This window comes from Neovison vison, chromosome 11 (assembly GCF_020171115.1).
Source record: "Neovison vison isolate M4711 chromosome 11, ASM_NN_V1, whole genome shotgun sequence".
Lineage (NCBI taxonomy): Eukaryota > Metazoa > Chordata > Mammalia > Carnivora > Mustelidae > Neogale > Neogale vison.
The window spans coordinates 6,363,521-6,380,368 of record NC_058101.1 but is presented as its reverse complement, the minus strand read 5'-3'; the positions used below and the strand labels follow the sequence as shown (position 1 = coordinate 6,380,368).

At 46.5% G+C, this 16,848-nt stretch overlaps 1 protein-coding gene across 2 annotated transcripts in view; it reads left to right on the top strand.

Annotated features, from left to right (window-relative positions):
* Window positions 1-4,874: 4,874 nt before the first annotated feature.
* The window catches only part of SHROOM3 (shroom family member 3), a 186,513-nt gene continuing 174,539 nt past the window's right edge, over window positions 4,875-16,848 (top strand). For both annotated transcript variants that reach the window (XM_044225621.1, XM_044225620.1), the window contains exon 1: window positions 4,875-5,038. The gene's annotated coding sequence lies outside the window, so the exon portion shown is untranslated. The remainder of the gene's footprint in view (window positions 5,039-16,848) is intronic.

Here is a 16,848-nt window from a genome sequence, read left to right as displayed (position 1 = left end):
TCCTTGCCTTCTCCCAAGTTTGTTAGCTTAGGGATTTCCCACCAGCTGTATGCGGTGTATTATCTGAAGTTATTTACCCTGTTGACAATCACATTCTTGAAATAAGTAAATTCTCTGCAGGTGAAATTGGACAAACAACGCCAGTGACCTCTTTAGCCGGTCAAGTATTGGTCCAAAGGTTTAAAATAATAAGCTTCATTTTTCATTCAGTCTTGTTGACAGACAGTATCAGCAGGGCTCGGAGTTGGAAGTAGTATAATCCTCTTTGAGGAACAGTTCAGGAAAATGATTGTTAAGCCTTTTGTAAATATTTCTCTAAAGTCGTAATACTGATTTCAGATAAACTGTGTGAATAATTGACATAAACTTAAGATTTTTGCATACCGTGAGCCTCGGAATGTTGAAGTCAATTATGTCATTGCCAGCACATCCGCCAAAGTACCTCAATATCTCAATTTATCGTCTGTGATAGTAAGTGGAGACAACAATACAGATTAAGGTAACTCACAACTTGTTTTAGCCAACAGTCCCAACTTTCTTGGCAACCACGTTTATTACCGGAGTGGTCGACAAACAGGGTATCCACAGAAGGTAATGCTACCAGACAGGAAGTTGGCCAAAAGGTTAGAAAGAGCAAAGGAGGAAGAGGGGCATGTGGGGGTCCTGTGTGTCCACAAACCGATAGAGCAAGCTCTTAATCTGGTTAGCTACAAAGGTTGACCAGGCGTCTACACTTCCTGTCCTGCTGGGTCAATTCAGGCCTCACCTGGGCCTTCCATTCTACCTTTTCGAGTACAGGCCCTGGATGTATCCTAGCACAGAGCAAACTTCCCATGGCTCCTCTGATTCCCTAGAAATTACCTGACCTCCCGGAGAGAGTTATTTATGGATGAATTCAAGCACCCTAAGAAAACAAGAAATCCAGCCTTGTTTTCATTATCAAAGGCTCTCTGACCTACCTCAGTGCAATGTGTATGCTGTTTAATATAAAGGCATGAAATAAATTAAGAATGCATTAGAATAGAAGCTCAATAAGGGAGAGAATATAGTTGGTTTCCCTCATTGACAGTTATCCAGTCCTAGAACAGTGCCTGACACATGGTAGATGCTCAAAAAATATTTGTGGGTAAATAAAAAAGTGAGTATGTTCACCAAGCTTCTGATCTCAAGGAGTTTAAAACCTAGAAGAAGGCAGAGATCATCATCAGAAATCTCTCCAGCAAAGGCAATGATTTTGGGTTGTTTTAAGACAGGTAGAAGAGAGAGAGCGAGCGAGTCTGTCTGGGTTGGTGAGAAGTTTTGTGATGAAGGAGGAGTCTTTTGGGGGAAAGGAAGAGGAGGAAAAGAGAAATGGAAAATACAGAATGGGGACTTATGTAAAAGATCAGTGTTTGATTTTTTTTTTTTAAGATTTTATTTGTTTATTTGACAGAGAGATTCCAAGTAGGCAGAGAGGCAGGCAGAGGGGAGGTGGGAAGCAGGCTCCCTGCTGAGCAGAGAGCCCGATGTGGGGCTTGATCCCAGGACCCTAAGATCATGACCTGAGCTGAAGGCAGAGGCTTAATCCACTGAGCCATTCAGGTGCCCCCAGTGTTTGATTTCAAAGACCTAAAAGTCATCTCTGGTAATAATTAAAAGTCCAAGACATCAGGAACCAGGAAGAAAAGAACATGAAGAAATTTGAGAAATCAAAATATAAGAGCTTAAGATATAGTAGGTGCCCAACTAATGTTCGGTAAACAAATACCACTTCAAAAAGTTATCCCAGGGGCACCTGGGTGGCTCAGTGGGTTAAAGCCTCTGCCTTCAGCTCAGGTCATGATCTCAGGGTCCTGGGATGGAGCCCCACATCGGGCTCTCTGCTCAGCAGGAAGCCTGCTTCCCCCCTCTCTCTCTCTGCCTGCCTCTCTGCCTACTTGTGATCTCTGTCTGTCAAATAAATAAAATCTTTAAAAAAAAAAAAAGTTATCCCAGCCCCCACTTTTTTCAACTTTATAAATAATTATATCAATTGACTTTTTAAATGTAAACATTTTAAGCCTTGAAGTTCTGTTCGAAGTGAAGAGATTATGAGAAACTGCAGATACAAAGGATTATCGGAGTGGTTGGTGGGAACAGTGAACAACAGTGAAACTCTAGGGCATTCAGCCTAACGTTTGCTTTCACGTAAATCCGTCACGAGACAGATACAACATAAAATATACAAGTGAGCTTTCTTGTCTTTTTTTATATAAAAAATCTTTTTTTATATATATAAGAAACCATTCATTTCTGAGGCCTTGTCTCATTCTCATTTTGTTGAAACTGTCGGCAAATAATGCAGAGAGGGTTCCGTTCCGCAGACTGTAACTGGGGCAGGACCACGTCTATAGTTCTCTTCATTGAACACGCAGCCCTAGCTCCACACCCGGCACTCAGTGGGTGCTCCCCAAATACTTGCTGATGAGCCAGTATTTCTGGGGGGGTTCTACGTGCAGAGCTCTGGGAGGTAAAGACGACACAAGATGGAGTCATGGCTCCCAGCTCGGATGAGTTTGGAGCCCAGCCTGGGGGTGGGTGGACGGCGGGCCAGGAGCAGGTGCAGACAGACACAGCTGTGCTGGAAGACGGCATGGAAGTAGAATCAACATAGTACCCCAGTTGGATGCCATGTCTCAACTTATGCGTTATATTATGATCGGATTCTGTAAAAATGGGGAAAATTGTATTACTTCTTAAAGTGCAGATTGCAGGGGTGAGAGGGTGGGGTGGCCTTGATGAGAAGTCTGGAAAAGCTTAAAAGACAGCAGTAGAAATTGGAGGTAACTTTCCCCAATTACATGCCATGTGCCAGGCTGAAGCACTTCCCTTGCTTACTCAGTAGACAATGAGCTCAGTCCTCCAACGATCTCTGTGGAAAGCTCTATTTTCTAACAGAAGAGGAAACTAAGGAACAATGAGGTTAAAGGAAGTCATCCAGCCAGTGACAGAACAACACGGTCTGATTCCAGAGCACCAGCTCTTAACCACACTGGCATCCTGGGGTTTGGATAAACGGTCCAAGGTGCTACAGGTGTGGGAGCAACCCAGGTAGAAGGAGACCCCGAGCTGTGGGGGTAGGGGCCCTGTGGTTAGACAGTGCCCAGTGTGTTTGGGGAATATTTATAGAAGGTTGGCAGGGAACATCAGTAGGAAGAGAAGGGGAGAAAGGCAGGAGGAAGTCATCAGTAGGGAATGGCTAAGTACCATGTTATATTCACACCAAGATGTTATAGTAGAATAGTTAATGAATGGGAAGATCTTCATGACATATGATTTATGAAAACAGTAGCTATCACGTTCTAAATCCTACCAGAGGCCAGGAACTGTGTCACCCAGTTCATGTGGCTTATCTCATTCATCCCCACAGCAGCTCTGTGGGGCAGGCACGATTGTCCTTCATCTGTTAGCACGGATGACGAGTCTGAAGCTTAGACCGCGTACATGACTTCCCCTTACTCATGTTCTCTGTGTCACTCCTCAAACTCGGAACCACCGATTAAGTAAAATAGAAGCTAGCAAGGGCCAAACTTACAAATTCATTATAGGAATTTGGTCCATTTTATATATTTTAAGACCTATTGAAGGTTTTTGAAAATGTGAGCAATTTAGTGTATAATTATTGAGAAAAGAGAAAATATGGGTCAGGTTTTGTTCTTGAGATTTTTGCTTTTGTTTTATTTTTTCCCTTTTTATTCTCATTTATCATCATTGACATTCCACAAGCATCCATCGGCATAGGACAGCCGGACCGAGGATTATTTTGTTCTGTTGGTTTCCAAAACACATTATCAACTTCTAATAGACTGTAATCAGTTATTTGTTTGTTACATTTAGATTGCTTTGCCACTGCTACCCTACGCACCAGAAGAGCAAGGGTTCTTTACTTAAAGCCTTAGCACCTAGAACAATTTGTGGTGTGAAGCAAGTATTGAATCACTTTGTTGAATGAATTATAGTGTTTCAGTAGACCTTATTTTTTATAGCAGTTTCAGGTTCACAGCAAAGTTGAGTGGAGTAGAGAAAGTTCCCATATGTCGCCTGACTCCCCTCCCTTGGGTAGAGTCCTCCATTACCAATATGCCCCACTGGAGTAGAACATCTGTTACAGTCAAGGAAACTACATTGACTCATCATTATACCCCAGAGCCCATAGTTTACATGAGGGTTCACTCTTGGTGTCACACAGTCTATGGTATAACGTCCCGTATCTAGCCTTCTACTCTCACACAGAGTAGTTTCACTGCCCTAGACTTATTCATCCCTCCTTCCCCCCAACCCGGGTGGCCACTGATCTCTCTGTTTCCATAGTTTCTCCTTCCGGGAATGTCACGTAGCTGGACTTAGGCTGTACGTAGCCTTTCACATTAGCTTCTTTCACTTAGGAATATGCCTTTAAGATTCCTCCGTGTCTTTCTGTGGCTTGAAAGCTCATTTCCTTTTAGTGCTGAATAATACTGCATTGTCTAGATATACCAAAGTCTTCTTATCCAGTGAATTATAATTATAGACCAAAAAATGAGACAAGAAGATCTCAACTTGTAAAGTCATTAAACAGTTGTTCTGAGTGGACTTTGGGAGTTGGAGCTATGAAGGGCAGGTGGTGAGCGGAATGGCATAGAGTGTCATGGATGGAAAGTGAGATCCTTCACCCCTTCAGCTAATGTTTCTGAGCACCCTCTGAGGACAAGCAGGGTGCTGGGTGCTTGAGGGCATGGAAAAAAGGAGGCAGTCCCTACCTTCTCCCCACCATACCCTCGGGTTGGCTGCCAGTGGGGCGTGGTCATAACCGGTCCGTCGGGCTCTGCAGAAGTCCAGCGGGGCCTGGAGCTGCTTACCCAGGGCTCTTTCCTCTCTCTGAGCAGATCGAAGAAGGGGGCAAAGCGGACTTGGTGAGCTCCAGACTGCGGGCCGGGGACGAGGTGGTGCACATCAACGAGGTTGTGCTGAGCAGCTCCAGGAGGGAGGCCGTTTCCTTGGTGAAAGGATCCTACAAGACCCTCAGGCTGGTGGTACGCAGGTAGGCTGTGCTGTGCCTCCACTCTCCCTCCGACACCAGCCCCCACCCTGCTCCACGTGCTGGGAAGAGCTGGGATCAGTAGCTTGTTCTTTAAATCTCCCTGCGTGGACCCTTCTGCCTCCCTGCCTCCCTGCTGCCCTGCTCTGGTTTTTCCCTTATCCTTCCTGTGGCATGTGAGGAGGAGGTTGAGCGAAGACGTTTCAGACGCCACTTTCTTTTGAAACGCTGGCTTTTCCAGCAGGCTCAGCTCTGCCTCACGGTACTTTTTAAATTTCTGGGTGTAATGAAAAGCGACCAATCCCAGATGTGGTTGGAGCTCTGTGAAGCCTTGTCTCCTTGTGGAACTAGAGGAAGCAGTTGGCTTGGGGTTAAGGTGGCATTCCACTAGCCTCACCTACACCGCAGCGTCATCCAAACAAGCGAATTCCTTTTTTTGTTTGCTTTGTCTTGTTTTCCTGGTGGTAACCTTGGTGGCTCTTGGAAAAGGTTTGGGTTGTGATTGGGTGTAATGCCTTAAGTGGCTGATGTCCTACTCCTGGAGAAACCTGCATCCTGGCAGAGGAAGTTATTTATAAAAAGGGTAAAGGAGTTAAAAACCATTTTTTTAGCACTGTTACAAACCAAGCACTGCTCCGGTGTTTTCCATATGCTAGCTCAATTAAGCTCACAAGAATCTGGAGAGATAGCGATCACTGTCCCCTCTCACAGGCAAGAGGCTGCCGAAATGGCTGAAGGTAGCAGAGCTGGTAAGTGGAAGGACCAGAAGAGAATGTAGATAAGCTCGGTTCTGCTTCATCCGCCACTTGAGAGTCATTACCTTGACCTACTAAGCCCTAGGCCTGCACAATTTTCTTATTTAGATATTTCCTCACTAATCAGGTTTTGGCTGCCTTACATGGCAACTAAATGTTCCAACATTTGAGAATGTTCACGTTGGCCAGAACTCTAGAAGTCATCCATCAAGCCATGCCATTTTCAGGATGTGAAAATAGCATGATCTTTTTGTCACTCATAAGAAACTCTTACGGGACCATTCACTCCTCCATTCATGCATTCCTCAAACTTTCCCGAGTGAGCCCTTGCTGAGGGGACCAGCAGCTCCTCCCAACCACAAGAACACAGCCCTGGGTGTGGTCTCACCACGTCCCCAGGCCCTAGAGACTCTCCTGAGTGCTGCCCTGTGTCTGCCTTGTCTTTAGGGCCATCTGGCCACATGCTGCTTCTCCGGTGGTCAGGCATGGAGAGTGGCTTGAAACAGAGTTCGATCGGGCCCAGGCCCAGAGCTGATCTCATTCCAGGGTTGTCTAGCTGAGTGACCTTGGGCAACTTACCTAACCTCACTGAAGATTTCTTTTCCTCATCTTTAAATATCTACTTTACAGGGTGATTGAAAAGATGAGATGAAATCTTGTACATCCTCCTGGTAGCTAGTTGGTAACAATAGGAGCGGCTGCTCTTGATGTATTATCCGCCAGCTCTAGGCACAGGCCCATTCCTTATGGGCCACGATTTGCCTAGAGCCAACGGTTGTCCCAAACACACTGGCTGATTTCTCAAGCAGGTGTGTAGGAAGTCACAGAACTACGAGGCCTATTCCATGTGTCCAAAAGAGTGCTGAAGTTTACAGACTCGCTTTGGCATTGCACCCAAAGCCCAACTTTAGAACACTGGCATTTATCTGTTGGCGGTGGGAGTGGAGTCTGTACTCTCGATTTGTTTGGATGGGACTCTAATGGTAGATTAGCTTCTGGAGAGGACACCTGTTTCTGGCTATGACAAGTAGTCATGCTGGCCTTCTGTCCTGTCTTCCAGTTGATGATGGCATAAGATCTGAATCACTTCTAGCAGAACAGGAGACAGTCCCGAGGTAGAAATCTGGCCTTGTCATTTGCAAGTTGTGTGACTTGGACCTCTCTAAGCCTCAATTTTTTCATTTATAAAATAGAAATAATAACTCTTGCCACAAAAGGTCATTATATGGATTTAATGAACAAAGAATAAGGACATAGTAGATGTGCAATATTTGATCATTATTATTCTGGATTGGGTTAGAGGGGCACGTGGCAACATGGAGGAGTATTGCCATAGGGCCAAAAATGCTGATGGCCTGGCTATCAAGAGATGCTCCTCACCACCACGACCCCCCCCTTATTCCCTTGGTAAATTTATTACCATTAAGGGGCTGGTCACCAAGCTTACTGGTACAGAACTGATCAGGACAGTACCCAGGAGCTCATGAAATTTAGGAATGTTCACTTACATTACCCAAACCCACAAAAAATTGAAGGATACGGTGCCATAATGTCAATGTATGCACTCATTTTGAAAAAGATGACTGTGAATGGAAAAGGTATCCCAAGTGGTCCAAGAATCAGTGTACCTTACCTGACAGGAAAACTAAGTAAGAAGTCTGACCATAATGAGGTCAGGTTGTGCCCGGTGACCTCCTTCAGAGGGAAGGGAGTGGGGCTGAGGCCCCACTCTGATGGCCAGATGGCCCAGTTTCCACTAGGGACACGTCTGCCGGGTGGCCCAGATGCTCTGGTGAGGGGGGACCCTTTCCCCTCCTGACGGCAGAGAATCCTGCTGCCTAAGCCACACTCTCCAGTCTTGTTTCTTCCCTGTGTGGCCCCCCCCACCCCTCGCCAAACCCCCTTTCTGATTGACATATTCTTTCTTTAGATATGCTAATGTGATTGATAAGGTTATTGAAGAGTCCTTGCTGTCCCTGCTTTTGGTGTGGGAAACCTTTTGCCTCTAAGATGCCTTTTGAATACGTCTTATCTCATCTATTATGTGTTGATTTTTATAGTGGAACTCTCGGAGTTTGAGGAAAAGGAGGCTGTCTTTACTTCTCATACCGACTGAGAGATGGGGATTATAAACTTGCCTTTGTAGACAGGGATGGACATTCCTCCCTGACCTTTCAGAGAACTGGGTAGCAAGCCCCTTTGCTCTGGATTAATCTGGCTTTGTATTGAATAGAGCTATCGTTTTCTTGAGAAGTCTTGTCTTTCTACCTAGGCCCATGTCAGGTCTTGAGATTTTTTTTCCTTCTACTTTTTTTGTTTGTTTGTTTGACAGAGAGAGAGAGAGACAGCAGGGGGAGTGGGACTAGGTCCCAGGACCCTAGGATCAAGACCTGAGCTGAAGGCAGATGCTTAATGACTGAACCACCCAGGTGCCCCTCATTTCCTCCTACTTTTTCATGATAGAGTGACTTGTGTATTTCATTCGTTAATCTTCTTTTTTTCTCTAAGTGATTTCTGTACTTTTTAAAAAAAGTTTGAAGTGGCTTTTTGGAAACATAACTGGTGGGTCTGTTTTCCAGAGAAATCATTTGTGTAGTGAAAATTCAGCAGCTCTAGGTGAACCTGCCTCCCCCCACCCACCCCATAAAGTTAGTTTTGGGAGGGTGAGGGCAGCACCGTGCATCCATCATTAGAAATGCCAAGAACGTAGAGCAGAGAAGTATTTGTATAAGTTTTGAGGGTCTCTTACCCAGTGACCAAAAACAATCAAAAGTAGAAACACCTTCTTTAAAGGCAACAGTGACAAGAGAAATGCAGAGTGTCAAGTGAGCTGTGGGTCAAAGACCTGACAAGATCTGCTGACCCATGAAGAAGGGAGAGCTGAGTCCTCCAGGAAGAGGGAGGGAAGGGGCAGTGTGCACACTGCGGGAGCAGAGAATGTGTTGGTTGTTGGATGCTGGTATATGAAGAGGAAAGGTCTACCGTTAGTGATGGATAAATGGAGAAGAATGATAAAATAAGAAGTGGCCAAAGAAAAGACCTTCCAAAAGGAAAACCAACATCTTCTAGGTAAAGGAAACTTGAACAAGGAAAATCTTTGTGGAATGCAAGGATGGTACAACGGATTTAAATCAAGAAAGCAGACATGTACACAATTAAGAGTCAATACTCCAAACTCTAACATTAGTAGAGACTTTATCTGGCAGCTCCATGTGAAATATAAGTCTTAGATGCAAGTAACTGTTAAAATGGAAACAAAGGAAAAGGTCTTTATCATCCTGAGGGTGATGCCAGGTGCTTATAACACAGGGACTACTTTCTGTTGTTCGCAAATAACCTCAAATTTAAATGAAAAAAAAAAAGTGACAATTTCACTTCAGTATAGACTGTTGGGGTTAATTTCTGGGTGTTCATCTAAACTCCTGTTCTTGGGGTGCCTGGGTGGTTCAGTGGTTTAAGTCTCTGCCTACAGCTCAGGTCATGATCTCAGGGTCCTGGGATCGAGCCCCGCATCAGGCTCTCTGCTCAGCGGGGAGCCTTCTTCCTCCTCTCTCTCTGCCTGCTGCTCTGCCTACTTGTGATCTTTGTCTGTCAAATACATAAATAAAATCTTTAAAAATAAATAGATAAATAAACTCCTGTTCTTGCCCTGAGCTAGGACTTTGATGTCGATCTTGAACTGGGTAATCAGAGTGACATTGAGACGGATGGAGCTGTAATCCCAATTCTGCTCACCCCCACAACCCCCATTTTTCTTGGCCAATCCAACCTCCCGACATTTGGCATCAAGGTGTTATTTTTGCCCAGAATCATCCTATGGCTAAACTTGGTATCAATGGTCTGTTGGCCTGTGTAGCTAAGAAAAATTCTGGGTTGTATTTCATGGTGTTTTGTCTTTGTTTTGCAAGACTCATCATGTAGGCCCCCTGCAGCCACACCAAAGTCAGATTCCATTCTTTCGGGGAGAGACGGACGCATGAGGTGTTGATGCTAGTCTCTCCACCTTCTTGGCCAGTTCACCGAAACTCCTGTTCTTGGGGCGCCCAGATGGTTCAGTGGGTTAAGCCTCTGCCTTCAGCTCAGGTCTGGCCAAGAAGACTGATGGCTTTAGTACTAGCTCGGTGACCCGGGGCAGGTCATTCAATCTATCTGAGGACTGTGAGAATTAAACGAGAAATTCATATACACAGCATGGTGATGAGCTCTCCTGAAAATATAATGCGTATTTGTTAAGTGAGTCACCTCCTGTGAGAATTCTCATTTCATGTCTAGAGCACAGCGAACGATTGGAGGGCCCGGTTGATGGGAGGACTGTGGGTGGGAAATGGGCTTTCTGGGCCGTATTCCAATTCAGAACATCAAGCAGAGGGTGTTGGAAAGTGAGTCCCTTTTTCGAATGAAATCTTACTCCTAAAGCTTCCCAGCATTTGTGCAAATCTGATATATCACTTCCCTTTCCCATTCATTTGTTCTGAGTTGACAGTGCTGGAAGGGAACGTGTTTTGTTTTGTTTTGTTTTTTTTGACTGACAATCTGTGTGTGAGAGAGAAGCAGGAGCTGATCACATTTCCTGGGAAAAGAGAGACTGAAGAGAAAGGAGGGGTGATTAGTGAAGTCATTAGTAATTAGTAAGCATCCGTCCAACACATGTGAACTGCCGTGTGTAGTGAGGCCGAAGTGAGCCTCTAGGTTTTGTCCCTTTCTGGTCTGTGGCCCTGTCTGGAGGAAGAAAGGAGCGTCCTGCGTCCATAGACGGGGAGTGACTTGCTCAAGGCCAAGTGCTCGTAGCCTAAGTGAGAAGCTCGTTCTCTGAGAACACAGGTCTTGGGCCTCTTAGCACTTCAAGTCGTGAACTAATGTTTCTACTCACTGCCTCCTCCGTTTAGAAATATTTGTGATGCTAAAAAAACAAAAACAAAAACAAAAAAAACCCAAAACTAGAAAGACCTCATAAATTGATTTTTAACTCATCCAGGGGAAATTAGTAAATGAAGAAGTGACTCCCACTGACCTTGAACTTCCCTTGCGGGTTCACAGTACATGCCTGTCCCTGCTTTGTGCCTCCAGCTGACCTGAGGTTCCTCATCAGCCTCTGGAAATAAAACTGTTTGTTGCTTTATGTTCGTTTCCTCCCTCTAACGAAAAGGACAATGAAATTAAGTTAACCTCCACTCTCGGGCCCACACTCTCCCACAAAAAACCCATCCCATATATCTGAGGGTTGGCAGAACGGTTCTTTGTATAAACAGCAGGATGACATTATTGGAATGGAATGGGGGGGCTCACCCTTTGCCACTGTGACTTTGTTATGTCTAGGTTGAGTTGTGACATCAGTGATGTCAAAAGAAGTATCTGGTAATGAACAGAATGCATTTTAAGGCCCTTTTAAAGGATGTGAAATTAGTGCTATTAACTTTGAATTTTAAAAAAAGGATTTTGCAGGTCAGTTGTTTTCAAGTCATGGTTACAGCTTATAAAAGAAAATAATTTCTTGGATATTATCACTATCCGCTCTCTATTCCATCTCCGCTCTCTTCCCTACCACCTGTCTGAGTCCATTCCCTTAAAAAGCATCGATATTCTTAAAGCGATGTACTCTGATTAACCACCTGGTGTCCCTTTTGAACTATTTTGAAGCAGTTTAAAGAAAGAATTTATTAAGAGCTTTGCAGAGTAAATTGAACAGAACCCCCTATTTTCAAAGCAACAAAATATGAATGGTAGGCTGAACTTTTCTGGAGCATAAAAAGCATCTGTTTTTTCCTTACAAAATGATGATCTCTAAACCAGATTATGCCGGCACCGAGGTGCCAGTGCTTAGATATGAAATGGTAAGCCCCATGCCCAGGGGGGTTCCTGTCACTGGGATTAAAACCCCATCTCTGCTGTGTTCTGACCGTGGTATCAGGGGCACAAATCAATCTCTCTGAGACTACATTTCTTTTTAAAATGGAAAAAGTGGTAATATCTTCCCTGCTCAGTTGCTGTAAGGATGAAATAAGACAGTGTGTTTGAAAATGGTTTACTGTGATAAAATATTACACCAGTATTCCGTGAGGAGTATGTATTGTACAGTCTTAGCTCGAGAAAATGTACCCGACTGCATTCTCCTTCAGTAGTTCTATTTAATGCACATACGTATTTGCACAAATGAGAACATATGAGTTTTAAGGTTTCTGATTATATCAATCTTGCTAAAAGGAAACTTCATTTTAAGGGCGTTATCAATGAAGGTCAAGTTCAGAATGGGATTTTTTTTTTTTTGAGACCACCTTTTGTTCTGATTCTGGAACAAGTGGTAGCTCGTTGGTGGGAGGCTGAGCTGCAGGAGAGGACCGTCAGGCTGCGGACTGGCTTTTGCCTCCTGGTGAATCTTCGTTCCGTGGACTTAATTGCTTGACTTACACCGGCATATGTGGCACGGGCTGAGCGCGATCGGAAAATGTAACGTTCTTTAGACAGCACAGTCTGTGGCCTCTGGGAAAATATTGCCACAAGAGAACTCTCACGGGGGCAGGTGGTAGGAGTTGAGGACCTTTAGGAAGTGATGATCTTTGAGAGACAATTGAGAAACTGTTCCTGAAACTCCGGGGACTCGCCTCGTGCGTAACACACGGGGCTTCCTTGGCCTCACCTGGACACAGAAGCCGAATGAGAAAGATTTGTGTAAGTCCTGTGAACTGCCTCTCAAGATATAAAAAGGGGCTGTGCGCTGTGGCTGAGTCCTCCCGCAGGTGCCGGAAGCGGGTCTGTGACACCTGTGACACGTGTGGCCCGTGAGGAGCACACGGAGCCCGAGCGGGGCCGAGGACGGCGGGCAGTAGCACCCTGGTGACTTTGTGTGGGAAGCTTGTCCTTCTGTATCTCCCAGCTCCACGTGCCCCCCAACGCTTGCGATGACCCTCTTGTCGTCCCCACCCCCGCCCGTTGCCCCTCACCCATCCTTCACTTGCCCTTGGCAATCCGGAATTTGAGCAAAGGGTGGCGCATAGCGGGGATGGGAGTACAGGCGCCAGACTGGAATCCGGGGTGCGTCCCAGCCGGGCCCCGGCCGAGACTTCCCCAGGTGGGGAATCAGTATAAACTGAGAACTGCGGGAACTCACCCCTTAGACATTCTTTCCACTTGAGCAAGTGGCGGCGAGGAAGGCAAGGAGGCAGCTGCCTTGGCCTTTGAGCCCCAGAAACTTTTCCGAGAGGCCTGGCATCGCGGGAATTCACTCAGTATGCTTTGAGGGGTATTTCCACCCCGCTGGGACCACACTCCGGCCAGTTCGGGCTCCCCTGGAGTCCTAGGCTTGAATGTCACTGTCTAGAAGTCTCGTATCTGATTTCCTAACCAGTTGCTCCTGCCCATGGAAAAGTCATAGAACACGTTATTAGGTTTCCTGAGAGGTATGCCATGAGGCTCCCTTACTGTAATGAGAAAAGGGACATATTTTCCTGCCGCCCGTGATGCTAACCACTATTTTTATTCCGTGGGTTACATATGCTCACTGGCTATGCGGCGAATGCGGCCCGCGTGCAAAGGAAGGCTGTGTTGTCTCCCAGCGAAGGGGCCTTGATGGTGAAAGCCGCGGTTTCATTCCTGGGATAACACGGTTTTACTTCAAACAAATGTATTGCAAGCAGGAGTCACCCCTCCAAGCCCAGCCATTAAAAAATGGTCCGCAAATATCTGAGCCTTTACAAGGCATGTGAAGTCTGAGCTCTGACGTCACTCAGAAGTCACGCCGGCATCCTTTCCCCTGGCCCCCAACGTGGGCACAGCAGCTTGAGCAGATATGTTTGGATGATTCTGATTTGGAATATGAACCAAACCTGTTTCATTCTGCACCCTTGAATCGAAATGGCCTAGAGCTGCGGCTTCTCCAACGTGGCTACCCACTGGGATTTATGGAGGAAGTTAAACACAGACCAACCCATCCAGGGGTCCCCTCCCCCGAGTTCTAATTCAGTTGGTAGAGGGTGTAACCTGACAGCAGACACTTTTAAAGCTGCTTGGGTGATTCTGTCTTGTAGTCAAGTTTGAGAACCACTGGTCAGAGCCGTAGATCAAGGTGATAAAGGGAAGCGACACGGAGGTAGGAACTAAGAAGCAGAAGAAAGCCTCGCAGAGGGGACGGGGATGTTAGGACGGAAGCAGGACGAGAGCCAGGGAGGCAAACCCGGCGAGGCAGGGAGCAGGCCAGAGCCTTGTTCGTGGCAGGGAAAACCACAGAGCAGACACAGAGACACCTGCTTCAGAGATTTCAGGACTGTCTAGGATGCCCACAGGCCTGATTCAGAAGGGCTGCCCTGCCCCCGCCGCCCCCCACCCCCCGTGGCTCCTGCTCTGGCATTTCTGGGACGCCTGTTTCTCATTATTGCTCTACGGAGGCAGAATTTTTTTGAAAAGCTCATTAAGAGATGTTGCTACTGATAAGGGGTGTGGGCAGGGGAGGGGTTGTTGGTGGGCAACACTTGGTCTGCACTGTCCCCCCTGAATGAATGTCTGTGACCTGAGCTGTGACCAGCTGCCATTGCATGGGGAGTTCGTGGTCGCTGGCAGGTGCGGGACCATCCAGCTGTTCTGTGCGGGTAAAACCACACCCACCATACCGCGGTCGGCACGTTCCCTCTGCATGTTATTTCTGGCCGGTGCCCCCAGGAAACAAGCTGTGAAAGATGGCTTGCTCAATGCCATTGAACTTACTCACGCGACGTGAGGACAATGTCAAGAGGTCCTAGATTGGAACAAGCATGTGAGCGGCTATCTGTCCTCGTGGCATATTCATGTCCTTTGTCAGTCCTGGTTTTTTAAAAATCACACCTCAGGGGCGCCTGGGTGGCTCAGTGGGTTAAGCCTCTGCCTTCGGCTCAGGTCATGATCTCAGGGTCCTGGGATCGAGCCCCACATCGGGCTCTCTGCTCAGCGGGGAGCCTGCTTCTCCCCTCCACCGCCTACTTGTGATCTCTGTCTGTCAAATAAATAAATAAAATCTTAAAAGAACAAAAAATTCACACCTCGTATAGCCACAGCACAAGTCCCAGACTTCTTGGGAGTGAGAGGTAGAGAAATGGTTTTGGGAGAGAACCGTTAAATGCCGCCGGTTGTTAAAGACACTGCGCGTGGCCTCAGTGGAAAATCAGAGCTTGGAAGGTCCTGACAGTTTTGCCCTGTTCTGGACAAGTCCACTGTTTTTACTGTCCACTTTCCTTCTAGATTATGTATTTTTGAGTCTTATGTAATGACAATGGCTCGAAGATCACAGGTGTCCTACTAGAATCCTGAGAGGAAGCTTAAAATACAGGTCTGGAAGCATCCAGCGCCCTGCGCAGACCCTTAGCCTTCGGACGGCAGATCAGCGGCCAGGTCTGGCTGAGTTGAGGACCCCTAAGCTTCTTGCTCTTTGACCACCCGAGTTAAAGCAGTGACCCCAACGATGTCCTTGGAGCCATCGGTCTGCTGATTCTGTTGCGTCTGGGGTCCTCGCACGTGACAGTTTTGAAGACCCTCGTTAGTCCCGAGTTAAATGACGCCTCTAAGAGCAGCCTCTCTGCGCCTCGGCTTCTCGGTCCTAGAATGTTGGTTCCGTTGCCTCGTGGGACCAGAGGCCTGCTCTCCCCTCACCCGCTGCCGGGCCGCTTGCTTTGCTCGGTCGACCCCTGCACAACACGGGGTCGAACTGCCAGGTCCTCTGACACGTGGATTTTTTTCAATAAAAACAGTACAAGGCTATATGTATTTTCTCTTCCCTAGGATTCCCTTATTCCTTTTCTCTGGCTTACCTTGTTGTAACAATACAGTTTCTAATACATATGCAAAACACATCAATACGCTGCTATCAGTAAGTCTTCCGTTCACTATGAGCTGTTAAGTAGCTATGTTTTGGGGAGCTCAAACATTATATGCAGATTTTTGTGGGGAAGTGAAGTGCCCCTAAGCCCCGCGTTGTTTAGGGGACCCCTGTAACAGTTTGCCAGTGCATTTGAGAAAAGTAATTTTCCACTCTCCCTTATGCCGGGGTCAGACTCGTGTCTGATGTTTTTTGCTTAGTGGGTAGGGGCTGTAAAATTATCCTGAGGGGACGGGTGCTTGGTGAGTGTGCTTATTGTTTAGGTAGGAAGGTTGCTATATTGTTTTCATGAAGACTGTGGTTCTAGGGAGCATTTTAAAAGGATTCTTTGGAATGTTTCTTTAAAGGGGTCTCTTGGGAATCAGCCATTGTTCTCAATTGCTGGTAAAGAGGCAGGGCCCTCGAGCAAGGCCTGGGCACCTCAAACACACTTTCCTGAGATTAGCTCGGGAGTGAGCCCTTGTCAAACCCTTTCGTCCTTCACCTGCACAACTTAAAGGAACAGGTAGTAAAACAGAGTCATTGTTTTGTCACTAGTGGTTGCATGTTAAGTTTTTAAAAAATATATTTTTTTAATTTAAAAAAAGGAACATTTTTATTCCATTATACCCTTTTGACTTGCTCCCTCACTTCTTTTAGGTATTTGCTCAAACGCCATCCTTCCCCGGACAGCCCACTAAAACTCGCAGCAGCCCCCTCCCTGCTATATCCCCAACACCCCTTGTTTTGTTTTGTTCTTTCCTACGGATGAGACAGACACTCACATCTGCTTTCTTTCATTGGAAAAGAAACTCCAAACCGGTAGACATTCTGTTCAGTGTCCCCAGTGCCCGGAATGGCTCCCGGCCCACGACATGTGCTCACTGAGTAGCTGCGAAATGAAAACAAAGATATGCCCAGGAGCCGCTGGGTGGTGATCGGTTCTTCCTAAATCAGCCCGGGTGGGGGAGGGCGCGCCCGCTGTCCAGCAAGCTGGCCGAGTGATTAGAAGGTCCACTGAGGCACGCGGCCTGCCTTGCTCAGAGGTGTGCCACGGTCTTCCTCTGGCTGGGTGTGTGGGGGGGGGATTCCTATGGATCCTTCCTTGTCTCTTTGGCCCCACAGAAACCCCCAAAGATGGGATCCGTGTCAGTTTCCTCGAAATGAAAGTCTAGCTTCGCGCCTCTTCTTGCTCAAGATGTACAAGCAAAATTCAAAATTTAGATTTCTAGCTTGAGACT